Below are 11886 nucleotides of genomic sequence, written 5' to 3'. Positions count from 1 at the left end.
AGATTCCAAAAAACGATCAAAAATTGAAAAAGTTGGCTTTTCCTAAATTCACAAAACCTTCTCTAGTAAAGCATGGGAATAGTCTCGTATGCAGGGAAGATTTCCACATCCTGATTTTTAGATTGAATCCTTAACATCGGCTTTCGCTAGCAGCTTTCGAGAACAGTGATGAAATTTCTTTAGAAAAAAAACGGTAAAAACTTCATAAAATGGATTTTTCCGATGTCCATATGGGCTTTTCTACAAAACAAATAAAGCGAAACATATTACACAGGAAAAATTTAAGCACGATGTTAAATTTGAATGAATTATCAACCTCAAAATCAGCAGTTTTTGATAAAAAAAAGTTTCCAAAAGAACGGGCAAAGTTTCAAAAATTGTACATTTTCTAAGGCCATATTTTTTCAAAACACAGGGCATAGCCGCTTGCGCAGGGAAGATTCACATAACACGTTTTTTCTTCCGCTTGAACTCTTATTCTCCGATTTGGCAGGGTAGTTTTTGAGAAAAGTCAAAAAAAAAATTAGAAAATTAACAAAAAAGTCAAAAAATGGGCTTGTTTGAGGCCATAACTCTTTTCTTCCGAGTTTAGGGAATAGCCGCTTGAGAAAGAGAAATCCCAATGATTAGTTCTTTAGTTTAACCGGTCATCTCAGATTTATCCAAACATTATTTGAGAAAATGAACAACTTCAAAATCAAATGAGTAAAAAAAACCCTACTGAAACTTTCGAAAACCGAGAATGTGGTGTAAACTGAAAAGAGACTAGCACATTATGCAGGCAAATAGAATAGCAGCCAGGTTTTTCAATCACAGCATTGTTTTGAAAATTGGTTCAGTAGTTTTTGAGAGAAAAAGAGAAATTTTGCGAAAAGTTCAAAAAATTTTCCAAGGGGTCGCAATAAAAAACAAACATTAACAAATCACATACATTTTCATAACACCTGATGTTTTCAAACAGGACCTAACACTAGCCAAAAAACAGCTTTGCATGCTATTTAACTACTTATGCTCAAAAACGCTCATATATGATGAAATTGAAATATACCAAAAGTGCCACTAATGAGCACTTTTATTTGCGACTTAGGTTGGAAAAAAAATTGTTCGCAATAATACCCTTCGCTTCGCTGTGTATTGAACAAGTTTAAGTTTAAATCAATCGGTCACTCCTTACAGATTCAGTGGCAAAGTCCCATTTGTACCAAGATTCATTTTACCAAAATAAAAAATTGGTCCCATTTGTACCAAATGGTTCAAGTGGATTTCTGATTGGTCGAATTGTGAGCCAACTATTTATTATATTAATTTTCTACTGTTCAAATAGAAACTAAAACAGCAGAGTAGTGGCCGCCACAGTCGCGTCAACGTGTTTCGAGCTTAACAACGTAGGGTAGAACTCTTTACGAAAATTAGAGCCGGTTATCGCCGCAAAGCGGCCACGCTTGTGTAGCGCACCTACTGGCGACCTTAGACCAAGAGTTTAAAAAAGTAGTCTTAGTAGACTTTGGTGAATTGATTATTTTTGGTACTAACTTGATCGATTTTTATTTTAATACAAATGGGACTGACTTATCTTGGTACTTGTGAATACCCACCATATTCAGTACATATCAAATCAATCAATCAATAAAAGGCAGGATTTTCTAAATATGTGTTGAAAACCTGATAGTCAGTCTCTGCCTGTCACAATTATCATTTATGTAAAAAATTGAAACAGCTCAGAACAAATTGAGCAAAACTTGTCATAACCTGTCGCAAACATCGCAGAAAAACAACAGCCCTAATATACTACAAAAATCAAACATAACTGTCATGGTCATCGGTTGTCAATCCGCCCGTCATAAGCATCAAAATAAGGACAGAAAATTTTGGAACTCAAATAAAAAAATTACATCTATTTTGCAAAAAAGGATGCCAAAAAGTAACCACCAATCAGGATTTTTATACTAATCAACAACTCTTTCCTGTCGAAAAAAAAAGTAAAGTAGGAAAAACTAAAACAGCCCGAGTCAGATTTTTAAGTCAAAAAACATTCCGCTTGTCGCAAAAACTGCAGAAACAATGTTTCAACATTGAACAACAATCAGTTACACAGTACCCAATCCAATTTCCATTTGTTTTAACATTGCGATGTAACGATGGGAAAAAACCCAAAAATCAATCAGTGTTATAAGGATAATCAAAAATCATTCCGCCTCTCGCAAACATCAGTAAAATAATGGAAAAATGGTTATCGGAAGTAATCCGCCGTTCGCAAACTGCAAAAGAAGAAGAAAAAAACTGAACGTAAGAAAATATCTGCTAATCAGTAGCCATTCCACTTGTCGCAACAAGCGAGGAAACTGAAGGCATGCATAATTAACGATCGAAGAGAGTGGTCATACGCAACAAAAATCATCCTACCTGTCGCAAACAACAAGAAAATAGAACTAACATTGAGCAAAAAACAGAATACTATGAACAGCAATAAGCTCTTAACAGCCATTCTAATGCTTGCCCACTCCTTTAAAAATGAACACAAATGAAGATCATTCAGAGAAAATAGTTTAATAAGAAATCATTCCGCCAGTCGCAAACATCACAGAAAAACAAAACCTCAAATATACTACTTAAATCAAACAAGCTTGTCAAGGTAATCAGCTGTCAAGCTGCCTGTCGCAAACATCGGAGTTAAGGACGGTAAAATAATACACTCGGAAAGGACGGAAAAATTACTGAACAAAAATCAGTTAGAAAGTAGCCCATCCCCTTTTTGTAACATTGCAAAAACGACGTACCACGAAAACTTGAAAATCGATCACAATTATTAGGAAAATCAGAAATCACCAAGCCTGTCGCATCAAAAGGGACCATCAAAATAACAACAAACTAACGGGGAAAAAATCGTTATCAAAGGTCACTCCGCTTTTTTGAATACAGATGAAAAAAATGAAATACAAATTACTCGACAGCAATCACTCTTTGAAAAGCCATTCTTTTTTCCAACTTACAAAAAAGAGAAAAAAAATGAAAATCAGCCAGTCGCAAACGTCACAGAAATAACAAAAAAAAATTTTGAACAGCAAACCGTTTCTGGAAAACTAAAATAGCTCAGAACAAATTGAGAAAAACAGAGATGAAACTGCACTTAGTCATCACGTAGTCGTTTTGGCTGTCGCGTTATCAAAGAAGGTTGGAAAAGTTTCAATGAAAATTCGCGAACAATTTAACTTTCGAATTTTGAGGTCACTCTCAATTTTTCGCCTCATTTGAATGTTGCTTATTGGAAAGCGTAATTTTCCTACCAATAAACAAAAATTTTACCTCAACTGAAAACAAACCACAAAAAATCAAACTCGTAATCCAACAAATTTTACAAATTTATCATCGAAAAACACAACGCGGCCTAAATAAGAGATTAATTTATTCGCTCATTGACGGTTAAGGAACTTTTGCCCAAAAAAAATTGATATTAATTGCAATTGATGTGTAAATAACTAAAAATTCACCTAGGTGCAAATCTCACGGAAAAACATTAAGAGTTATGTCATTAAAAAGTTGGTTACCATCACATGGTTACCATCACAGGAAAACAGCCAGCATACATGCCCAACAACAACCAGAATTATTACCGGAGTTAATCTGAGTTGCGATAAATACTTTACGTTTGTTGAAAGACACAAAAAAGACGTCGAAACAAATCAATAGTCATCCTACCGGTCGCAAACAACAACAAAAAAAGAAAACAGAAATAAACGTGAGCAGAAGAATGTGAACAGCAATCAGTTTCTGAACAACAATTCAAATGCTTGCCTACTCCTTTAAAAATGAACACAAATGAACTAAGAATTAAGTTTAATCAGAAATCATTCCGCCTGTCGCAAACATCAGAAAAATAAGGGAAAAATGGTTATCGAAATTATTCCACCTTTCGCAAACAAAAAAAACTGTAAAAAAACGCAACTGAACAACAAGCAGATTCATCTGTTCATCCGCAGCCGTTCCACTTGTCGCTAGAAGCCAGGAAACTGAAGACATAAACTTGACGATCGCACAGGGCCACCAGAAGAATCAAGTCATCCTAATAGTTGCAAACAAAAAAGGAAAAAAAAGTAACTAAAATTGAGCAAACATCAGTATACTCTGAACAGCAATCAGTTTCTGATGAGCCATTCTATTTTTTGCTCATTTCCTACAAATTGAAACACAAACGCACATTTTTCAGAGAAATAGGTTTAATCAAAAATCATTCCGCCTGTCGCAAACAACACGGAAAAACAAAAAGCTAAAAAAGCCTGAATCAGACAATTCACAAGTTGGAAGTCAATGCGCAAGTCGCAGAAACTGCAGAAAAAACTACTAAACATTAACACTAAACACAATTGAGTACTCCTTAACACAGTACTCAAACCACTTCTTGTAGCATTGCATGAACGATGGCAAGACTTTGACAATCAGTCAGACTTAAAAGGATAACCAGAAATCATTCTGCCTGTCCCAAACATAACAGTTAAAAAATGCGAAAATGGTTATCGAAATTATTCCACCTTTCGCAAACAAAACAAAACTGTAACAGAACGCAACTGATCAACAAGCAGACTCATCTGTTAATCCGTAGCCATTCCACTTGTCACTATAAGCCAGGAAACGGAAGACATAAACTTGACGATCGCACAGGGCCAACATAAGAATCAAGTCATCCTAATTGTTGCAAATATCAAAAAGAAGAAAACATAACGAAAACTGAGCAAACATCAGTATACTCTGAACAGCAATCAATTTCTGATGGGCCATTCTATTTTTGCTCGCTCCATAAAAAAGACACACAAATGCACATTCAGACGATTAATTTGATAAGAAATCACTCCGCCTGTCGCAAACATCACACAAAAACGTAAAACTTAAGATAAAACTAAAATTAACCAAGCCTGTCATGGTAATCAGCGTTAAATCTCGCTTTCGCAAACATCAGTTTATATGCTGGCAAAAAATAGAACTCAGTACCAAACAAAAAAAACTCTCTTCATAAAATGACATTTTTTTGTCGAAGATAATTATGACAAGATATAACCATTGATCAGCGTTTTCAAAATATTCAACAGTTTGTCACTGTCGCAAACATTAAAGACAAAAAAAACAGAATTAAAACTGAGCAAACATACAAGAACTCTGAACAGCAATCAGTTTCTGATGAGCCATTCTTTTTTTTTGCTCACTCCTTACAAATAGAAACATAAACGCACATTATTCAGAGAAATAGATTTAATCAGAAATCATTCCGCCTGTCGCAAATATCACGGAAAAACAAAAAGCTAAAAAAAAGCGTGAATCAGACAATTGACAAGTTGGAAGTCAATGCGCAAGTCGCAGAAACTGCAGAAAAAACTACAAAAAATTATCACTAAACACAATTGAGTACTCCTTAACACAGTACTCAAACCACTTCTTGTAGCATTGCATGAATGATGGCAAGACTTGACAATCAGTCAGACTTAAAAGGATCACCAGAAATCATTCTGCCTCTCCCAAACATAACCGTTAAAAAATGGGAAAACGGTTATCGAAATTATTCCACCTTTCGCAAACAAAAAAACTGTAACAGAAAGCAACTGATCAACAAGCTGACTCATCTGTTAATCCGTAGTCATTCCACTTGTCACTATAAGACAGGAAACGGAAGACATAATTTTGACGATCGCACAGGGCCACCATAAGAATCAATTCGTCCTAATTGTCGCAAACAAAAGGAAAAAAAACAGAACTTAAACTGAGCAAACATCAGTATACTCTGAACAGCAATCAATTTCTGATGGGCCATTCTATTTTTGTTCGCTTCATAAAAAAGACACACAAATGCACATCATTCAGACGAATAAGTTTAATCAGAAATCATTCCGCCTGTCGCAAACATCACAGAAAAACATAAAACTTAAGATAAAACTAAAACTAACCAAGCCTGTCATGATAATCAGCGTCCAATCTCGCTTTCGCAAACATCAGTTTATATGATGGCAAAAATAGAACTCAGTACCAAATAAAAAAAACACTTCATAAAATGACAGATTTTGCTGTTCAAACATACAAAATCTGAACAGCAATCAGTTTCTGATGAACCATTCTACTTTTTGCTCACTTCTTACAAATAGAAACACAAACGCAAAGTATTCAAAGAAACAGATTTAATCAGAAATCATTCCGCCTGTCGCAAACATGGCCGCACAACAAAACTTAAGATACAACTAAAAACAACCAAGCCTGTCATGGTGATCAACGTTCAATCTCGCTTTCGCGAACATCAGTTTATATGATGGCAAAAAAATAGAACTGAGTACCGAATCGAAAAACCCTTGTCAAAAAATGACATTTTTTGTCGCAGATAAATATGACATAAGATATAACCATTGATCAGCGTTCTCAAAGTAATCAACAGTTTGTTAGTGTCACAAACAACAAAGAGAAGAAGTCGCTGTCGCAAACATCAAAGAGAAGAAAACAACCCCTAAAACTGAGCAAGCATCCGAAAACTTTGAACAGCAATCAGTTTCTGATGAGCCTTTCTATTTTTTGCTCACTTCTTTACAAATAGAAACACAAACGCACATTATTTAGAGAAATAGCTTTAATCAGAAATCATTCCGCCTTTCGCAAACAATCAAGTTGTCTCAATAAGCCAGGAAACTGAAGGCATACAAACTTAACGATCGAATAGGGTCGTCAACCAAATCAATAGTCATCCTACCGGTCGCAAACAACAACAAAAAAGAAAACAGAAATAAACGTGAGCAGAAGAATGTGAACAGCAATCAGTTTCTGAACAACAATTCTAATGCTTGCCTACTCCTTTAAAAATGAACACAAATGAACTAAGAATTAAGTTTAATCAGAAATCATTCCGCCTGTCGCGAACACCAAAAAAATAAGGGAAAAATGGTTATCGAAATTATTCCACCTTTCGCAAACAAAAAAAACTGTAAAAAAACGCAACTGAACAACAAGCAGATTCATCTGTTCATCCGCAGCCGTTCCACTTGTCGCTAGAAGCCAGGAAACTGAAGACATAAACTTGACGATCGCACAGGGCCACCAGAAGAATCAAGTCATCCTAATAGTTGCAAACAAAAAAGGAAAAAAAAAGTAACTAAAATTGAGCAAACATCAGTATACTCTGAACAGCAATCAGTTTCTGATGAGCCATTCTATTTTTTGCTCATTTCCTACAAATTGAAACACAAACGCACATTTTTCAGAGAAATAGGTTTAATCAAAAATCATTCCGCCTGTCGCAAACAACACGGAAAAACAAAAAGCTAAAAAAGCCTGAATCAGACAATTCACAAGTTGGAAGTCAATGCGCAAGTCGCAGAAACTGCAGAAAAAACTACTAAACATTAACACTAAACGCAATTGAGTACTCCTTAACACAGTACTCAAACCACTTCTTGTAGCATTGCATGAACGATGGCAAGACTTTGACAATCTGTCAGACTTAAAAGGATAACCAGAAATCATTCTGCCTGTCCCAAACATAACAGTTAAAAAATGCGAAAATGGTTATCGAAATTATTCCACCTTTCGCAAACAAAACAAAACTGTAACAGAACGCAACTGATCAACAAGCAGACTCATCTGTTAATCCGTAGCCATTCCACTTGTCACTATAAGCCAGGAAACGGAAGACATAAACTTGACGATCGCACAGGGCCAACATAAGAATCAAGTCATCCTAATTGTTGCAAATATCAAAAAGAAGAAAACATAACGAAAACTGAGCAAACATCAGTATACTCTGAACAGCAATCAATTTCTGATGGGCCATTCTATTTTTGCTCGCTCCATAAAAAAGACACACAAATGCACATTCAGACGATTAATTTGATAAGAAATCACTCCGCCTGTCGCAAACATCACACAAAAACGTAAAACTTAAGATAAAACTAAAATTAACCAAGCCTGTCATGGTAATCAGCGTTAAATCTCGCTTTCGCAAACATCAGTTTATATGCTGGCAAAAAATAGAACTCAGTACCAAACAAAAAAAACTCTCTTCATAAAATGACATTTTTTTGTCGAAGATAATTATGACAAGATATAACCATTGATCAGCGTTTTCAAAATATTCAACAGTTTGTCACTGTCGCAAACATTAAAGACAAAAAAAACAGAATTAAAACTGAGCAAACATACAAGAACTCTGAACAGCAATCAGTTTCTGATGAGCCATTCTTTTTTTTTGCTCACTCCTTACAAATAGAAACACAAACGCACATTATTCAGAGAAATAGATTTAATCAGAAATCATTCCGCCTGTCGCAAATATCACGGAAAAACAAAAAGCTAAAAAAAAGCGTGAATCAGACAATTGACAAGTTGGAAGTCAATGCGCAAGTCGCAGAAACTGCAGAAAAAACTACAAAAAATTATCACTAAACACAATTGAGTACTCCTTAACACAGTACTCAAACCACTTCTTGTAGCATTGCATGAATGATGGCAAGACTTGACAATCAGTCAGACTTAAAAGGATCACCAGAAATCATTCTGCCTCTCCCAAACATAACCGTTAAAAAATGGGAAAACGGTTATCGAAATTATTCCACCTTTCGCAAACAAAAAAACTGTAACAGAAAGCAACTGATCAACAAGCTGACTCATCTGTTAATCCGTAGTCATTCCACTTGTCACTATAAGCCAGGAAACGGAAGACATAATTTTGACGATCGCACAGGGCCACCATAAGAATCAATTCGTCCTAATTGTCGCAAACAAAAGGAAAAAAAACAGAACTTAAACTGAGCAAACATCAGTATACTCTGAACAGCAATCAATTTCTGATGGGCCATTCTATTTTTGTTCGCTTCATAAAAAAGACACACAAATGCACATCATTCAGACGAATAAGTTTAATCAGAAATCATTCCGCCTGTCGCAAACATCACAGAAAAACATAAAACTTAAGATAAAACTAAAACTAACCAAGCCTGTCATGATAATCAGCGTCCAATCTCGCTTTCGCAAACATCAGTTTAGTTTATATGATGGCAAAAATAGAACTCAGTACCAAATAAAAAAAACACTTCATAAAATGACAGATTTTGCTGTTCAAACATACAAAATCTGAACAGCAATCAGTTTCTGATGAACCATTCTACTTTTTGCTCACTTCTTACAAATAGAAACACAAACGCAAAGTATTCAGAGAAACAGATTTAATCAGAAATCATTCCGCCTGTCGCAAACATGGCCGCACAACAAAACTTAAGATACAACTAAAAACAACCAAGCCTGTCATGGTGATCAACGTTCAATCTCGCTTTCGCGAACATCAGTTTATATGATGGCAAAAAAATAGAACTGAGTACCGAATCGAAAAACCCTTGTCAAAAAATGACATTTTTTTGTCGCAGATAAATATGACATAAGATATAACCATTGATCAGCGTTCTCAAAGTAATCAACAGTTTGTTAGTGTCACAAACAACAAAGAGAAGAAGTCGCTGTCGCAAACATCAAAGAGAAGAAAACTACCCCTAAAACTGAGCAAGCATCCGAAAACTTTGAACAGCAATCAGTTTCTGATGAGCCTTTCTATTTTTTGCTCACTTCTTTACAAATAGAAACACAAACGCACATTATTTAGAGAAATAGCTTTAATCAGAAATCATTCCGCCTTTCGCAAACAATCAAGTTGTCTCATTAAGCCAGGAAACTGAAGGCATACAAACTTAACGATCGAATAGGGTCGTCAACCAAATCAATAGTCATCCTACCGGTCGCAAACAACAACAAAAAAGAAAACAGAAATAAACGTGAGCAGAAGAATGTGAACAGCAATCAGTTTCTGAACGACAATTCTAATGCTTGCCTACTCCTTTAAAAATGAACACAAATGAACTAAGAATTAAGTTTAATCAGAAATCATTCCGCCTGTCGCAAACATCAGAAAAAAAGAAGCCTTAATTAATAACTAAAATCAACCAAGCCTGTCATGGTAATCAGCGCTCAATCTGCCTGTGGCAAACAGCGTTCAATCTGCCTGTCGCAAATATCAATGAAAAAGGCAAAAAATATGACCTCGGTATCAAATCAAAAAACTATCTTAATAACATGAAATTCTACTTGTCGCAGAAAATGATGACAAAAAGATATAACCAACAATCAGCGTTATAATTATAGTCAACAGTTGCCACTGTCGCAAATCTCATTGAGAAAAACAGAGCTAAAAATCACGAATCAGACAATTTACAAGTTGAAAGTCATTAAGTCACAGAAACTACAGAATAAAATGTTGAAAATTATCCCTAAACAACAATCAGTTACACAGTACTCAAACCACTTCTTGTAGCATTGAATAAACAACGGTAGGACTTGACAATCAATCAGACTTGAAAAGATAATCAGAAATCATTCCGCCTGTCGCGAACATCACAAAAAATAATGGAAAAATGGTTATCGAAAATATTCCACCTTTCGCAAACAAAAAAAACTGTAACAAAAAGCAACTGAACAACAAGAAGATACATCTGTTCATCCACAGCCGTTCCACTTGTCGCTAGAAGCCACGAAACTGAAGACATAAACTTGACGATCGCTCAGGGCCACCAGAAGAATCAAGTTATCCTAATAGTTGCAAACAATAAAAGGAAAAAAAGTGAACTAAAATTGAGCAAACATCAGCATACTCTGAACAGCAACCAGTTTCTGATGAGCCATTCTATTTTTGCTCACTTCTTACAAATAGAGTTACAAACGCACATTATTCAGAGAAAAAGGTTTAATCAGAAATCATTCCGCCTGTCGCAAACATCACGGAAAAACAAAAAGCTTAAAAAAAGCCTGAATCAGACAATTCACAAGTTGGAAGTAGCAGAAACTGCAGAAAAAAACTACTAAAAATTATCACAATACTCCTTAACACAGTACTCAAACCACTTCTTGTAGCATTGCATGAACGATGGCAAGACTTGACAATCAGTCAGACTTAAAAGGATCACCAGAAATTATTCTGCCTGTCCCAAACATAACAGTAAAAAAAATGGTAAAACGGTTATCGAAATTATTCCACCTTTCACAAACAAAAAAACAGAACGCAACTGATCAACAAGCAGACTCATCTGTTAATCCGTAGGCATTTCACTTGTCACTATGAGTCAGAAAACGGAAGACATAAACTTGACGATCGCACAGGGACACCATAAGAATCAATTCATCCTAATTGTCGCAAACAAAAGGAAAAAAATTAGAACTAAAACTGAGCAAACATCAGTATACTCTGAACAGCAATCAATTTCTGACGGGCCATTCTATTTTTGCTTGCTCCATAAAAAGACACACAAATGCACATCATTCAGACGAATAAATTTAATCAGAAATCACTCCGCCTGTCGCAAACATCACACAAAAACGTAAAACTTAAGAAAAAACTAAAGTTAACCAAGCCTGTCATGGTAATCGGCGTTCAATCTCGCTTTCGCAAACATCAGTTTATATGCTGGCAAAAAACAGAACTCAGTACCAAATAAAAAAAGCACTCTTCATAAAATGACATTTTTTGTCGCAAATTGTTATGACAAAAGATATAATCATTGATCAGCCATTTCAAAATAATCAACAGTTCGTCACTGTCGCAAACATCAAAAAGAAGAAAACATAATTAAACTGAGCAAACATACAAAAACTCTGAACAGCAATCAGTTCTGATGAGCCATTCTACTTTTTGCTCACTTCTTACAATTAGAAACACAAACGCACATTATTCAGAGAAACAGCTTTAATCAGAAATCATTCCGCCTGTCGCAAACATCGCCGCACAACAAAACTTAAGATACAACTAAAAACAACCAAGCCTGTCATGGTGATCAACGTTCAATCTCGCTTTCGCGAACATCAGTTTATATGATGGCAAAAAAA

General features: G+C 35.3%; 1 protein-coding gene across 2 annotated transcripts in view; it reads right to left on the bottom strand.

Annotated features, from left to right (window-relative positions):
- LOC134854027 (ribosome-releasing factor 2, mitochondrial-like) overlaps nucleotides 1–11886 on the bottom strand; it is a 456739-nt gene that overhangs the window by 208423 nt on the left and 236430 nt on the right. The gene's annotated exons all lie outside the window — the stretch shown is intronic.

The sequence above is a fragment of the Symsagittifera roscoffensis genome, chromosome 9 (assembly GCF_963678635.1).
Source record: "Symsagittifera roscoffensis chromosome 9, txSymRosc1.1, whole genome shotgun sequence".
Lineage (NCBI taxonomy): Eukaryota > Metazoa > Xenacoelomorpha > Acoela > Convolutidae > Symsagittifera > Symsagittifera roscoffensis.
This window is presented reverse-complemented; position numbering and strand designations above follow the sequence as displayed.